Source organism: Diabrotica virgifera, chromosome 1 (genome assembly GCF_917563875.1).
Source record: "Diabrotica virgifera virgifera chromosome 1, PGI_DIABVI_V3a".
NCBI classification, from domain to species: domain Eukaryota; kingdom Metazoa; phylum Arthropoda; class Insecta; order Coleoptera; family Chrysomelidae; genus Diabrotica; species Diabrotica virgifera.
The window spans coordinates 5,881,579-5,899,014 of record NC_065443.1 but is presented as its reverse complement, the minus strand read 5'-3'; the positions used below and the strand labels follow the sequence as shown (position 1 = coordinate 5,899,014).

Sequence of the window (17,436 nt, the reverse complement as noted above, 5' to 3'; positions counted from 1 at the left end):
CATAGGAAGCAAGATTAAAACTCAAAACTAGTGAATTCTCTTCTTCTTTAAGTGCCATCCCCGCGACGAAGGTTGGCAATCATCATGGCTATTTTGACCTTTAAGGCAGCTGCTCTGAAGAATTGCCTTGATCTGCATCCAAACCATTCTCTCAGGTTCTTTAACCAGGAAACGCGTCTCCCTCCTACACTTCTCCTACCCTCTATTTTTCCCTGAATTGTGAACCTTAAAATGTTCTGTACTAAAAATGTCCTGGCTGAGAAATTTCAGGGGATGGTTTGGATGCAGCTCAACTGAACTCTTTCGGGCTGTAGTGTCAAAAGTTACAATAGCAATGATGGTTGCCAACCTTCGTCGCGGAGATGGCACGTAAAAAGAAGAAGATGTTTTAGTTGTTGTATGTTGTTGTTGTTGTTTTTTGTCTCTACTCATATGTCCGAGATACTGCAATCTGCAATATCCTTTCTTTTATTGTGTTTTCCATTTTCCTCTCTTAGCCCGATCAAAGAACAATCTGACCCAAAAAAAAATAAAGGAAGGATGAAAGTTTGGCAATAGGTAGTTGAAATTGTCTATTATTATATAAGAAAAAGTTTACAATTCTACATCCCCTCTCGAAGATAAAAAATATACATTCAAAATAAGTCCGGAATTGGATAAAATGACTAATTCTAAGCAACTTCTGTTCTGTAGAGTTTTTTCCTTAAGTCAATACTTTTCGAGTTATTTGCAAGTGAATATGTTCATTTTTAACAGAAAAAAAACATGTTTTTGAACGGTTTTTCGGAGATAACTCAAAAAGTAAGTTTTTCAGTGAAAAACATATTCTTAACAAAAATATAGCTTATAAAAAATTGAAAAAAATGGTGTACGCGTGAGGTCTGCAGACCCAGTAGAAGCAGAGTTGTAGCTAATGAAAAGTAGGTTCTTTTTCATCAAATTTCAAATCGAATATTTCACTGTGAAATAACCCAAAAACGAAGCACTTTTCGGGGAAAATTCATTTCAACTTTTTTAAAGTGTATAAAAAAAGGTTTATTTGTAAAAGTACGTGAGTTGCGCTCAAAATATTGTTGGTCTTTTGTTTTTTAGTAAAAAAATCGCGAAAATCACTTCCTAATTAGCATCACAAACAAATTTTATCATTACCACTTCACAGTTACTTTACTTATGTATTATTTATATGATCTGTAAGTTTCATCGGTTCAAAGTGCTTATTTTTGAAAAAACTGTCGTTAAAATGGCTTGAACGCGTAACTAATCACGAGTTTAGGCAAATTTGGAACAGCCCTAGCATAACCAATTTTTGCCTAACAAGAAAACAAAACAGCAAAAATTTTCAGAAAAGCAAAAAAAGTACATTTTATTACTCCTTAGGATTTTTGGTATTACTAATAATTTTTAAGTTAATTCCATGAACAATTCCATTTTTTTTTTCAAATTAAAAAAAATGTTTTCTTTAAACCCAATTTTTTTAAAGTGAGCACTTTGAACCAATGAAACTTGATAATATAAACAATAGATAAGTAAATTTTATTTGGGAAGCTAGTTGGGCTGATTTTCGCGATTTTTGTACCAAAAATTAAAAGAGACCAAAATATTTTGAGCGTAACTCACTTTTTGTTAGAAGTTTTTTTTTAAACAAAGATAAACCTTTTTTAAACACTTTAAAAAAGTTGTAATGAATTTTCCCCGAAAAATGCTCTGTTTTTTGATTATTTCACATTGAAATATTCGATTTTGAATTTGACGAAGAAGAACCTACTTTTTATTAGCTACAACTCTGCTTCTACTGCGTCTGCAGACCTCACGCACGCAACACCATTTTTTTCAATTTTTTATAAGCTATATTTTTACTAAGATAATTGTTTCGCTAGAATACTTATTTTTTGAGTTATCTGCGAAAAACCGTCCAAAAACATGCGAACCGAAAAATTTTGCTCGCATGGCATTATACAGGGGTGAATGGAAGCGTTGTGTTTTCTTCTAACTTTAAAAAATTCTGTGGAAAAATGGAATAGTTGATTTTGTTTCTTAGTCTTGTCATATTATCACGGAGGCATCACAAAAATTTTGTTTTTTGAATTATCCGAATATCTGTTTTTTTGTAAGAGCTGTAGGTACCATTTTTTGTAAATAAAAACACTGATTGACTCATAAAATAGAGGTTGGATTGATAAGATTAGAATGGCCCGCATGCAGCCTAGATCTTAATCCTATTGAGCATTTATGGGATGAATTAAAAAAAGCTATTCGCCGTCATCCTAGACCTCCAGAAAATTTGGTACAGTTACGGCCATCGTAGAGTAATATCGGGCTATTCGCTAGGCAAGGATAACCCCCATCTTTATTCGATGTTTGCGAACAGTCTTTGCTGCAAGAGGTGGACATACCCGCTATTGAATTGCTTTGTTGTTAATTTTGTTTTGTTTTTTTTTTAATTTAGCGCGTTTGATATTTTTAATTAAATAAACCTTCAAAGCAGTGTTTTTATTTACAGCTCTTACAATAAAAGAGATATTCTGATAATTCAAAAAACCTTAGTGATACCTCCAGGATAATATAAAAGGAATATGAAACAAAATCACCCCTCCAATTTTTCCACAGAATTTAACAGAAAAAACAACGCTTTCATTCACCCCCGTATAATGCCATCTAAGCAAAAAAATTTTGATACCGGAATAATAAAACAAACGATATCAATACATGTACCTACAAACTGATGCAAGAATCTTGAAAATCGGAGTACAAATAAAAAAGTTATAAATTGTCAAACTTAATCAAACATTTTGGGTGGCGGAATTTTGTGCCGCAATCCACATTTTTTTAAATCTTTTATAGTATACTTAATATAAAATAATCACATTTAAAAAATGTTATCAATTTTTAACACTCGAGCAATATTATTTGGGCGTAGCATTAAAAATTCCAGTTTAAAAAAGTTATTGGAATGCAAGCATTCGAACGGTAAAGATGTTTCAAAAATAAATATTTATAATAAGCTCCGAAGCTATTTAAAGTATTTTGTTTTGACTAACATTCAAAAAACAGCCTACAATTCTAATCCAACCATTCTTTCTTACCTTTTTCTGCTTTTATACTTGGCCCTAAAAAACTTTTCTTTGATTCGATTCGACTCGGAAAATTCGGCGCGACGCTTTTCACGACAAGAAAATTTCGCAACCACCTTTTCCCGTCATCATACCTTGCACCACTTTCGGAAACTGAAGTCCCGACGAACAGCCGCTTTCGAACAGGCGTCAGTGTACAAAGTGACGTCACGCGACGACGACGCTCTCAGAATCGCGCCAAAATTAGAACCATCGCCGAACCGAGCACTAGCCGTCATCCGAAAGGGATGTTTTGAATCAAATTTTGACAGAAGAATTGTGGCTTATTGATACATTGTCTTGCTAGAATTTAAACAGTTTTATTGGATTTTTTGGTACCTCTTTGAACCTACTGTTAATTATCTTCGCAATGATTTTCATTGTATATCTCAGGAAATGAAGCATTTAAAAATTACTGGCTGCTATTTTTCAACTGGAATAACTGGAAGAAGTCAATAGAAAAGGCGTAGGTGCGAGTAATATGACCCTTATGTGCCCCAATGGTGAACATAAAATTCTTAATTTAAAAAGTTTGTCGCACTTATTTAGAAACACCCTGTACTGATGACGAGCATGGCCAGTTGTTAAAGTACCTAACTTTTTTATTATCAAACATAAGCGAATGAATCAAAAAATAGAATGTTAAAAAAAAACATGAAGCTTTAGTTGGGTTTTAATTTCAGTATTTTATAAATGTCAGAATATTCCACAGGGTGACGAGAACTTTGAGAAAAAATCATAGTTTGATTGGTACCCCCGGTATATAATGACAATTTTCCTGTCTAGCAACAACATTATTACAGCGATATTGTTAAAGAATAAGGCTATAACATGTTAAAACAATCACTTAAATCGGGCAACAGGTTTAGTAAATTCGAGACATTAAAAATGACCAATTTTTAAGGTAGTTCATTAATTTCTTACCCTGGGGTAAATATATTACCCCGGGGTAGCTTCACACCATTCAGATTTATGACTATTGTTATTGTTTAACTTTTTGTTTTAGATTTATTTTATTTTTATAAATACATTGAGGTATTTGTCGTTTCTTGTTTTTCTTTTTATGAAATTTTTACAAATATTTATACTTACATACTCACTCTATAAGTTTGTTGTTTATTTTTAAATAAATATTACGAATTGTTTGTTTGAAAGAGATAACAAATTTTGTTTTATTTAAATTCATGTTTAGTCCATAATTGTAAATAATTTCATATACGTTAACACTTTGTTGTGTTTTATTTTTTTTTCCGGATATAGAACATTGGCTGAAAGTATCGAAGTAAATCTTACTTTAATCGAAGTAAGATATTTAATTACTAGAGAATAATCACTAGAGAATGCTCCAATAACGGAGTTGGCATAAATAAAACAAAGACAAATTTACTTATGGCTAGTAAACAAGACGGCGACCCTATGCAACTAATAATTGTCAAAAATAAAACGGGATAATACCCGAAGGTTGGCTGTATACCATCTAGTTAAATAAAATTAAATTGGAAAAGACTGTAAGTAAGTAAATAAAATTAACATGAAGTAAAACTCTTTAGTGTAGTTGGTATATTTAATAATTGTCAGTAATGAACCGATAACAAAACCATTTTAAATACCTAGGATGTTGGATAAACGAGACACTAAATCCCGAAGAAGAAATTAAAACTCGCATAGAAATTGCAAGAGGAGCTTTATGAAACTTAGATCTATTCTGAGCAATTCTCAGCTGAATTACAACTAAGAATCAAGTTCCTAAAATGTGATGTGTATTTTGTACTACTATATGGATCATGTATAAAACCTGGATCATGAATGTTAATAATGATGAACAAATTAGAAGCCTTCGAAATGTGGTAATTTCGTAGAATGCTCAGAATATTATGGCACACACACATACACACACACATGCTCGTATCAACCCCAGCCCCGGGGACATGTGTGTTCCAATGGAAAAGTGGGACCCACATGTCCGAAGATCAAACCCGTCACACCCCGTAATGGAGTGGTACCTATCTGACCCCCCAAGCTATACCACCACCCCTCCCCATTGAAGGACATACCGAATGGGGAGGCGTTGAACTTAACGTTACTTTGGATGCCCTGGATAATGGGACATCCTCTGTATTACTTCATGTGGTTAAGCCACCTGATTTTTGGGGTAGCTAGAAGAGCTTTTTTCCCTATTAACGACTTAGTTAATTTGTTACTTTACTTTGGACTTGTGTCCAAACAATATTATGAGTACAACGCATTTCAAGCAGAGTCTTAAACAGGGTAAGTCAAGACGAAGGTCACTTGATGAAGATGATAAAAAGAGAAAAGTTTAATATCTGGGGCATATGATGAAAGGTAACAGATACCGGATACCTGCTGCAGTTAACAAACAACGGAAATGAAGAATTGGTCGGAAGAAATATTCATGGCTCCGAAACCTTCGTCAATGGACTGGCTTATCATCAGATCAATTATTACATGCCGCACAAGATGGAGAACGATATCAGCAAATTGTCATGGAAACTATCCACGCCTAAAATTTGGGCACGGTATTCAAAGAAGAAGATAGAACATTATATCTATCCACGTATTTAATCCGAAAAAGACATCTGTCTTTGCACATAGGTACCTATATGCCTCTTATATTGGTCCAGCGCGTTGTTTTATGTCATCTAACCATCTAAGTTCTGGTCTTCTTTTTTGTCGTTTGTATGTCCTGAATTATGAATCTAGGGATGTTATGTCTTTCACCATTGATTTCGGAGTGTGTCCAGTAAATTATCAGTTGTCTTGCTACTTTTAAATGAAACATATTTTTTCTTCCAGTACCATCTTCTTTACCTTGAATTATAACCTAAAGAAACAACTGAAGATATAAACAAAATATACCAACCAGCTTTCTACTTTTAACCGTGCAGATTAAAAAACCGTTTTATTCATGAAATAATCTTACCGAATTACACTAGAGCTCTTAAAAATGACCGATTTGTATTGCCTTCGTGACCATTTGACATAATTTGATGCAAATGGGTAGTTTTAGAGGTCTTGTGTAATTACAAGTGATAATCTAACAATAAAATACTGAAAACGTTTGTTTTCTATACTTCCACAAAATTTATTACAAGTTGTGTTTGAATCCTTTCTCTAAAAGTTCTATCTCGCTATTATTGAATTTAGTATCCATTAAGTTTATAAATCTATTGAAAAAACTATGATTTGAAAATTTTTTTTTATAGTGAGTATTGAGTTTTTTACTATTGCAAATTAGATTATGGATTTTTTTACACTGTGTATTAAATTTTTTGTCTATTATATTATCTACTTCAGTTCTTACGTTAGAATCTAGGATGTCAAATTCTATATTATCTAATCTATAATGCAATTCTGAATGAGATACATACCTTAAGATAAACAGCTATAATATCTCGTTTTCTATACTGGGTGCTCCTATCTCGTTTCAGCCATCTGGTGTTCCTCCTACAGAAACTTTTGTTTTAATTAAAAATCTTTTAGACCATAATAGTACAAATCCGATCATTGCATCTGAAATTTTACACCTTCTTGAAATTTGCATATATCAAGACTATTTTGAATCCAATAATCAAATATACAAAACAACAGTGCAGGACTTATTATGGATAATCCTCTAAGCCCATTGCTATCAGATATATTTATGAACCAGCTTGAAACAACAAATTATAAACATCCCGTATTTAAACAGTTCTTATATTGGTGAAGATACGTGGATGATATACTAGTATGCTTTACAGGAACTAACACTGACTAACAGGCAACTTGACCAATTTCTATCATACATTAATTCACTTCATAGTAATATTGAGTTTACAATAGAAACAGAACAGAGTAAGTCCATAAACTTTCTAGATGTAACAATTACCAGACTACACAACAAACATGAGTTCTCCGTATATCATAAACCTACCCATACTGATACAACTATACACAATTCATCATCCCATCCTACACAACACAAATTAGCAGCCTACCATAGCATTATACATAGACTGACAGAAATTCCCATGTCAAAAAATAACTTCGAGATAGAACTGAACATTATTAAACAAATAGCAGTAAACAATGGCTATAACGACCAAACAATTAACAAAATTTTAAACCAAAAACTCCATAAGAAAGCCCTGAAATTAGTCCATCCACCACCATTGAAAGAACCCAGTTCCTTCTGCTCTATCACATATACTGGCAGGATAACAACAAAAATAGCCAGATACATAAAAAAGAAAGGAATAACACCAGTTTTCAGAACTAACAACAACTTAAAATATATTAAGAACAATAAGAGCCGAAAGAGAAAACAACTACAGTACTACAGAGTGGTGTTTACAAACTAACTTGTGGTGACTGTCCGAAAACTTACATCGGTCAAACTGGCAGAACCTTTGACAAACGGATAGCAGAACACAAAAGGGCTTTCAACAATAGAAAAACAGACACTTCTACATACGCACTTCACCTTCTAGATTCTAGATCATAATCATTCTTTTAATGAACAGTTTCAAATTCTGCATATTCAAAATAAAGGCCTCAAGCTATCTTTATTAGAATCTATGGAAATTAATAAATTTAAAAATAAAGATATAATTCTGAACGACCAACTCGAGATAAACAGCTCCCCACTCCTCAACCTCTTCAGTTAAAGACTTTAAAAAGGCAAACACATAAGTAAACTAAATTACTTGAGAAAGGCACTCTGCCGAAACAGCTTTAGTCACATCATAGTTGTAATGAATTTTGTGGAAGTATAGAAAACAAACGTTTTCAGTGTTTTATTGTTAGATAAAATGAACTTCCATCAAGTAACGGTCGAATCCATCAATTATACAAGTGATAATATTATAAGATAAGATATTTATTTATACATACCGTAAGCAGGAGAATCTTTACCGTAGGAAGAATTTACCGTATTTTGGATAAAACATTCTGTAGTACACTAAGGAGTACCCATCTACTTTCATTAAAAAAAATTCACTCTGTACTGCACATAGAAATACATAAATAATAATTCTTTAAGTGGCTTGTTATTTGAAGATATGAGATAATAATACATATTGAACGATTTTGCGCTTGCAAATAGAGATAGGGAGTGTAGATCGTTAATCCTCCTAAAAGTTTATCTAAGGAAAAATCCATATCATACATTTATCATCAATTGTCTGTTCTCAGAATTCAAAATTGTTTTTCATATTTGCTTATATGATTCACTATTGTTTTAATTTGTGTAGTCGAGAGTGAGATCTTTTAAATTTATTAAACCAGTTATAGATACATAATTTCACATTAGCATAAAGTAATAATTAGGCTTAGGCAAATAATGTACAAATAGAAACGTATGAAATATGCGCAAAATATGCAGTATTTTACGCAAAAATATGCATATTTTTCTAGAAAATATGCATTTAATAATAAAAAAATATATTTTAAGGGGATGGGTACGTAGTTTCGGCTCTAATGCTATTTAAATGGGATTCATTTTTTTCAAATCCTGAGAAAACTAATAAGTATTTTTGAAAAATTTAAACGCAGAATGAAAGATTACGTTCTTACCGAGGGTAAAAAGTCCCTGGAAACTTCTGTAATGTTTATTTCATTAAGTTTCAGGGGTGAAAAACTAGGAAAAAATGTAGTGTGATTTTTAATTTCAAATATCCCGTTCAAAAGAACCTTTTTATTTATTAAAAAAAAAACTAAGTTTTCAATCTAATAGCACATAAAACAACATCTAAAAATGTTATTCTACATAACGGATGCTGAGACTAAGGAAGATGAGGGAATGTTACAATTTATAATTCACGTCCCATCTGCTCAGCGCGGTAAAGTTCCAACGAGAATGGTTCCCTTCGTACTCCAATCGGAGTAAACATGTAAATCAAAAATGAATATCCATTTTCAATTTCGTTGCAACACGAAACTACAGCCGCATCATTATTCCAGTTCAATCAGAGAGTGCAGCAAGCACCTCTACCGGTTTCGAACCTTATTAGTCTCTCATCAGGAGGCACATATGCTGCTCTCTCTTACCCAACTAGGACAAACCCCGGCGTGCAGTCACGGATTGCAACGAACGAAATGGCAGGGATGCCCTAGCGGCAACTGCTATCAAAAAACTAAGTTTTCAATCTAATAGCACATAAAACAACATCTAAAAATGCTATTCTACATCCTACCAGACTGAAAACAATGAGAACCTTTTTGGTAACACCTCCGAGGCTTCTAAGGGACTTTCGGCCCTCCATAATAATTTAGTCTTTCATTCGGCGTCTAAATTTTTTAAAAATATTTATTACTTTTTCAGGATTTGAAAAAAATGAACACCATGTCCGTGGTGATATTTTCCAAATCGAACATTCGCTATCTTTGTCAAACAACGCACTGAGTCAAATAGAATGTCGCAACTTGAAAACAAAAGTGACATTATCCCAAAATCTAGATATTTCAGTATGACCGTTTAAACTTTTTCGAACAGTTCTGTAATGGATGTTGAACTAAAATAACCGAATTAAATACTATAACAGTTATTTAACAGTTTGATTAAAGTACAATTAGTTTCTCCCGAAGAAGGCAAGTTAATAATGTAACTATTAATTTAGAAAAAAATCTTTAAAAAAATTCCTTATAGTGCCACTTTTGTTTTACATAAAAGTTCTGATTATTAGAATAAAAAGTCAAGTTAATATTCACCTTAATGATAAAAAAAGAGAAAAATAAAACGAAATTGTGTCATATTAAAAAGAAAAATCGTTTATTTGGTAAAAGTAAACAAACTATTAATAATACTTAATGAAACTTAACATTTTAAATTTACGTGAAAACCGGCACTAAAGAAAAAATGTCACTTTTTTACTTACAACGACGTGCTTCTCCCTCAACAATCCGCCGGAAACCGACACGAAACCGATAGAGTGCCACTTTTTAAATTACCACATTGACAAAACACCTAAAAGTCAAAAGTGACACTAGCGACTTCTAGGAGAAACAATGCGAGCTATTAGAACAGGAGTCTCTGCAATAGGAGCGTTTTGTCAAAAGTAATGCAGATATCGCTATAACTAAAAATTGATGTTTTCAGTATAGTGCCACTTTTGTTTTCAAGGTGCGATGTGATGACAAGACAGTGACAATTTTAAATATTGTTGATTAAATAATATTGATAGTGTATTTGATAAATAATTGATTTAAGACGTGAACTTACTTACTTACTTGGGTAAGTGGAGAAATCAGAGGTCTCCATGCCTTTCGGCCAGTAGCTTGTCTTTCTGTTTCTCTCCACCCAATATTTCTTTTTACTCAAGCCTTTCCAATATTTGCGTTCCACGTTCTTGCTGGCCTGCCTCTTCGTCGTTTGTTGTCAGATGCCGCTTTCCATACCCTCTTTACAGTTCTACCTTCACTCATTCTCGCCATATGTCCGAACCACGATAACTGTTTCGTTTCAAGTCTGTCTAAGGTCCTTCCAACACCGCACCTTTCACGTATGTCTTCATTTCTTATACCATCACGTCTGGTCACCCTGGATACCGCACGTAAATATCGCATTTCGCATGCTTGAATTTTACTACGGATGTTGTCGTTCACTGTCCACGTTTCACTACCGTAGAGTAGCACCGGCTCGTATACAGTTTGAAATACTTTCATTATTGTTTTCAGGCTTACTTCTTTATTTCTAATAAAACTTTTATTTAGTGCATAGTATAATTTTGTTGCACTCATTACCCTGCTTTTTATTTCTGGTTCTATATTTCCTTGCCCATTGATTGTTGATCCTAGATACTTCTTGAAGTCCTCTACTTGTGTAATGGTCTCATTATTCAGCTTTGCATTTATATTTTCTTAAGTGAACTTAATAAAAAGTTAATTGTTTGTTATTTATGGACGATCCAAGCAGAGAATTGACCAGGATATATTATGTGATCATGGGCGCCCATATAAAAATTTTCAGGGGGGGGGGAAGACGTGAGGATTTTGCACATTACATTTTGTACACTATGGATAACAATATATAGTTTAAAGCACCCAAAAAGCTAGGGGGGCCCACGGCCCACAGTGGTCCTTTCTGACGATCTATGGTTGCAAAAGTATTACACCACAATTAGTCGGAGAGATAGAAGCGGATTTTGTGCGAGATAAGTAATATGGAAAAACTATACGGCAATATGTTGAATTAGTTGTGTACATGACTTCCCCAACGGCTGGAAACCAGAGTGGGGGACAAGGGTAGTTATAAGGGGTCAAAGTCGCGGTTTTTATTTTTTTTTGTGATGCTCATGATAGAGATAGTGCACCAAAATTTGGGAATAAGTAGGTCATGACGTAACTATGTAAGTAAAATCTCCAGGGGTGGAACGCTACGTGGCCGACAAAGGGATGGGGGTAGGGGTGAATATAAAAAATATAAAGGGTTTTTTTGCGACGTTCGTGACTGAGATAGTGCACCAAAATTTGGTAATAAGTAGACCATGACATATCTAAGTAAAATCCCCAGAGCCGGAAACTGGAGTGGGGGACGAGGGTAGTTATAAGGGGTCAAAGTCGCGGTTTTTATTATTTTTTTTGTGACGCTCATGATCGAGAAAGTGCACCAAAATATGGTAATAAGTAGGTCATGACGTAAGTAAGTACAATCTCCAGGGGCGGAACGTTGCGTGCCGACAAAGGGGTGGGGGCAGGGTTAAATATAAAAATTATAAGGGATTTTTGTGACGTTCGTGATTGAGATAGTAAACCAAAATTTGGGAGTAAGTAGATCATGACGTAACTAAGCAAAATCTCCAGGGGCTGAAACCAGAGTTGGGGATGAGGGTAGTTTTAAGGGGTCAAAGTCACAGTTTGTATTATTTTTTTTTTGTGACGCATCACAACATTTGCCCGCCACGCAGCGTTCCGCCCCTGGAGATTTTACTTAGTAATGTCATGATCTACTTATTCCCAAATTTTGGTGCACTCATCATGAGCATCACAAAAAAAATAATAAAACCGCGACGTTCACCCCTTATAACTACCCTCGTCCCCCACTCTGGTTTCCGGCCGTTGGGGAAAGTCATGTACACAACTAATTCAATATACCCCCGTATAGTTTTTCCATATTACTTATCACGCACAAAATCCGCTCCCAGCTCTTAGACTAAATATAAGGGACTGAAAATTCGTATACAGGTAAAACATTGTTGTATATGTAAAATACAAGAACCTACAAAAATTAAAAAAATATATACGAGTAGAAAGAGCACGTTCGAGCACACAAGAGTAACTTTTTCTGAGAGATAAATAAATAAAGTAACAATAAAAAACTAGTTTAGCAACAATCCCGAACAATCCCAAAAGTTCTACTCTATTAAATTCTTTACAAATTCTTATTTTAGTGCTAATCTATCATCATCTTTACAATCAAATATTTTTTTTATCAACAAAGGTACAACTATTGTTTTATAATATTGTAAATATACCTGTTCGCTCGACTTCCATTTCAAAAAAATATTAAAATAACAGTTTTAGGTACACTTAAATTCACTTTGAAAGGGCGCGAGCGCTGGTAAATTGCCTGAAACTACTGAGCGTAAGTTCGGTAAAGAAGTACAACTTTCGGTTTCAATTGTTCACTTCGAGGTGGGAGTTGAGTTCTAAGAATGATTTATTTTGTTTACCTGATTATCTAGGTATTCAATGAGTGTCATTACAACCGATTATTTGAAGACGAATTTTATACCTTTTGCAACCATAGATTATGAAAAAGGACCACCGTGCGGCCCCACCCTGCCCTTGGGTATGGGTGCCTATGTCTGTGATCCAAGTATTTTGTTAAAGATGTTCAAAATTGTAAGCGTTCCATAGTAACAATATATTATAAAAAAATAACTTTCACACTTTTCCCCTTTTCTCGATCGAGTATTAGTTTTAGTTATACAGTATATAATTTATTACAATCACTGAATACATAATTAGTGAAAAAAATATCTAAGTATTTATTAACTGAATTCATAATTTGCAGTTATACAAGTAACAATTATCCAAGAACATTCAAAAACCATTTCTTTAAAGTTAATGATGACATTGTCAAGTAGTAATGTTTACATATCCATACCAGTGACAATTTTACTACTCGTAATTTGCCGTGTAAAGACAGAAAAAGTAGGGATAGCCGTAAAATATTTACGAATTGTGTATCGATGGCCTTAAAGTAGTATCCGTTTTATTTACAAAAGTATTTAGAATATCTTCATTATTTCTCTTCTTACGGCGCACAGTGGGGCAAGAGACAACATAAGTTGGCATTAAATCATTGTCGATATATTGTTTAATTTTTTTTAATATTACATATAAGTTGTGTGTAAATATACAAAAACGATGTTTTTTCAAATGTTTTCTTCTTCTTCTTGATGTGCTTATTCGTGACGAATGTTGGCGATCATCATGGTAAACTTTATTTTATCTGCAGCAGCGCGGAAAAGCTGCACAGATGTTATGTTAAAGCAGGTTCTGACGTTCTTTAACCAGGATGTTCTTCTTCTTTCTGGATCTCGCTTTCCAAATATTTTTCCTTGAAGGATGGCTTGTTCAAAAAATGTAATTTTCAAAGCTGCATGTCCGTAGTTACTACCGATATTGATTAAAATGATATTTGAAATTTAATAATTTTAATTTAAAATAAATCTACGGTCTAATTTACTTGTTTTTATGTAGATTTATTAAGATTATTTATATCTCAAAACAATTGTGTTAACATTATTTTTGAAAAATTACCTAACCAAATTGTTCTTTCAAACCATTTACCGCATATTTATAAACATAAAATTTTGGGGGTAAAATATTGAAAAACTTAAACTACAATCATCATCAGAATCATCAGATTTGACATCAACATCTTGCACATTCGGAGATTTCAACATAATATTATGCATTTATATGCAGTGCTTCCACTGGCAGGTGTTCTAATTCTTTCTTTTTATGTTTCTTTTGCTTGTGATCAGTGGATCACTACTGATCAACAAAAAGTGGAATACATTTTAATTTGTTTTGGATCTACTACACTTTCTTGAATTATTATGCTTGAATTATGCAAATAACGAAAAATTAGAATAGAGTGTTTATGCATTTATATGCAGTGCTTCCACTGGCAGGTGTTCTAATTCTTTCTTTTTATGTTTCTTTTGCTTGTGATCAGTGGATCACTACTGATCAACAAAAAGTGGAATACATTTTAATTTGTTTTGGATCTACTACACTTTCTTGAATTATTATGCTTGAATTATGCAAATAACGAAAAATTAGAATAGAGTGTTATTCAATTTAATTAGGTTAACATAACCTCATAAAAAATAAAATTAAGAAAAAAGGAGCAAATATGAGCAAAAAGTTAAAATTACTTTTTAAAGAATAATACTCAAGCTTTCAAAATAAAACAAAATTAAAGTCGGATCAGTCTTGGAACACTAACAAACCACTTGCTCTTTTTGAAAAATGCATATTTTTTTGATATTTTGTACGGGTAATTTTAACAACATATTATAAGAAACTATAGTTACTTAATTATTATATCACATCTGTAATAATATTGTCACTTTCCTGAAGATCAAATATCCGTAGCCAATTTTACTAGTAAATTAACTTTTGACTTGAAATAAGTGGATCAAACGTAAGTCGAATCACGCTATCGCGGCATATTCATTGTTAACACGGGACTATGTGACATTTGCGACGCGTCGCAATGGGTGGAGGGGGATTGAATGAAAAAAAAAAAATGATGCCAAATCATACGCAGGATTGTGTACTACATGCCCCGCTAACTCTAATAAAAAACATGTAATCGTATTTATTTTCCTTCCGTTTAGTCAGAGGCGCTGATGTCGGCATTGTGATTGGTGGAACATGACTTTTGACAAATCCTGCGCTATCTGTGAATCTGTAATCTGTGTTCGTGTTCGTTCGTTCGTTGTCGTTCACTTATTTTATATGGTCGGTTATGTGATGTTGATGTGTTTGGTGTTTGTGTTTAGTTTGTGTCACCATAAAAAGCTGATATTCAGTCGTGTTTTTTGATATTTTTGTTATTTCATAATCGAGTACCTTTTTAAAGGTAAGTTTTTCTGATTGTAGGTACTGTTTATCCAACAGTTTTAAAATACACATTTTATTTCGCGTTTTGTTGTTGGGTCTAATGGCCGATCAGCTGTTGTGTGCAGCCGATAAATTCAACAAATAAACATATATTTAATCGAAATTAAATACTCATATTTCTATGTAAAATGTCACATTATTGTATAAATAAATAATTAAGAAACAAAAGTTGTTTGTGTTTTACCTTTATTGTCCACTTGAATAAAATAATATTAAATATTGGAAGTACCGTATGGAGGCTATGGTGTACCTAGCGTGGAGGCTAGATAACGCTACCCTTCCTATCCAATCAACAGCAAGAACGTTTAAAATTTCACACCTATCATGTCGAAGCTACAGACCACTTATGTGGAGGCCAGATTTGTAGTATCCTTCCAATTTTCCAGGTGCTGAAATACGTGACATATTTTTTGAAGGATAAGATCGCATTCTACCAAATCACACAACACTTTTTTCTATGGTGTACTATTTAATTAAAATGAATGCGACAGAAAATACTGCATTTAGTATTTTCATTTTATGCCAACTTTTTAGCTCTCCTGCCCCACTGTGCGGCGCCTATATCCATTCCGGATGTTGGCGATCATCATGACTATCCTAACTTTTCTTGCTGCTATTCGGAATAGTCCGGTTGTAGATGAAATGAACCACATTCTCAGGTTTTAAAGCTAAGATATTCTTCTCCCAGGTCATTCTCTCTCTGAGGTCCAAATACTTACCTTGCGCTGAAGAATGAGTTGCAACAACCCATATCTCTGTTCATTCTTCATAACATGACCAAGACATTCTAATTGCGTTCTTTGATTCTATAGCGATATTTATTATTTTTTAATTGCTAATTTTAAATATTAACTTGCTTTTCTAAACGAAAATAATATGGGTCATTTAAAATTCACATGTGTTTCGCTCCTAAAATTCAAAACCAGATTGTATAAAATTAATGTTTTTTTCTGGGAAACACATTCCCCATTAAATAGTTACCTTATCAGACCTTAATAAATCACTTTTGAAATGCATTCGAAGACGCTTCTAAAGGGACAGCGTCTTTATGTCAATAAATTAGTCTTTAACTTAAAACCACAGACATGTGTTTTCAGTTCAGTCGATTCACAACTTCCCGTCGAGAGTCACACCCCGGTGGGCGTAGGGATAGGTCAACAACACACCCTTACGAGATATAAACGAAGAACGCTTGTTTACCAAAAATAAATAAACATATTACTGTTCGTTGTTTTACACTTATTTTAATTAAAGTTAATTGATTCCGTCAAGACACCAACGAAACAATTCCTTGCCCTCTCTACGTAGGACCTCAAGATTAGTCACACGATTCACACACGAAATTCTCAAAATGCGTCTGTAATACATCTCGAAGGCCTCGAGTTTTCTTAAACAAGCTTCAGAAAGTGTCCAGGCCTCTATTACGTCGGAAATAAATAGCATCTGGTGATGATTTTGGTAACAGAGATGTTGATACCAAAAATGTGTTTTTTCTTTTTTAGTTACATATTACCCTAAGTCAGTGTATTATAATGAACAAACACTGCCTCAGAAATGTTTTCAAAGAGTCTAGGGTAGTGAGTATCATATAGAAACAACTCAAAATGTTTCTGAATGAATTTTAATCTGCAACTACAATTCTAACGTTCATAAAGAAACTAAGTGAAACTTAAGTGTTGCTGTATACATCTATATACAATATTATTGATTTGTTTTATATAGTCTCGATAAAACAAGACTTAACACGTTAAGCCCCGGCATGAATTCTTTTTGTGAGATCTGTGGACCGGCAATTAATTTTAATACGGCTGTGAGAGACACGGTAAGGTCACACGGTCCGGCAAGATCACAGCACCGTGAGACAGATGTTGTCTCACGCGGGGCTTAACGTGTTAATGAACATTTGCTTATAACTAACTCCAAATAAGAAATTTTGGAATTGTTTCCCTATGAAACTGGGTCTCGATATAGGGGAGACCGGGGCAAAACGTGGCTCGGGGCAGAACGGGAAATGAATCCGTGTGCATAACTTATAGTCGTCATAATATCGGCAATACCGCCATTCGAACGAACGTGGGTTGACTCACTTTAGTGACATAAAATACAGACATAAAATCCGTTTTCTTTTGTTTTGTTAAAAATTTTGGTGATATTTATAGAAGTGCTATAAGGTGACTAAGCAAGTTTTATC

At 33.6% G+C, this 17,436-nt stretch overlaps 1 protein-coding gene across 3 annotated transcripts in view; it reads right to left on the bottom strand.

Annotated features, from left to right (window-relative positions):
• The window catches only part of LOC114335253 (myosin light chain kinase, smooth muscle), a 123,826-nt gene extending 115,649 nt beyond the window's left edge, over positions 1–8,177 (bottom strand). The window contains exons 1-2 of one of the 3 annotated variants that reach the window (XM_050654332.1): positions 8,001–8,167; positions 6,500–6,641 (exon numbers count right to left, since the gene is read on the bottom strand). The gene's annotated coding sequence lies outside the window, so the exon portion shown is untranslated. Of the gene's footprint in view, positions 1–3,083; positions 3,248–6,499; positions 6,642–8,000 lie in introns of those variants that run through there. The other 2 variants (XM_028285472.2, XM_028285464.2) reach the window with 2 other exon arrangements.
• Positions 8,178–17,436: the final 9,259 nt, after the last annotated feature.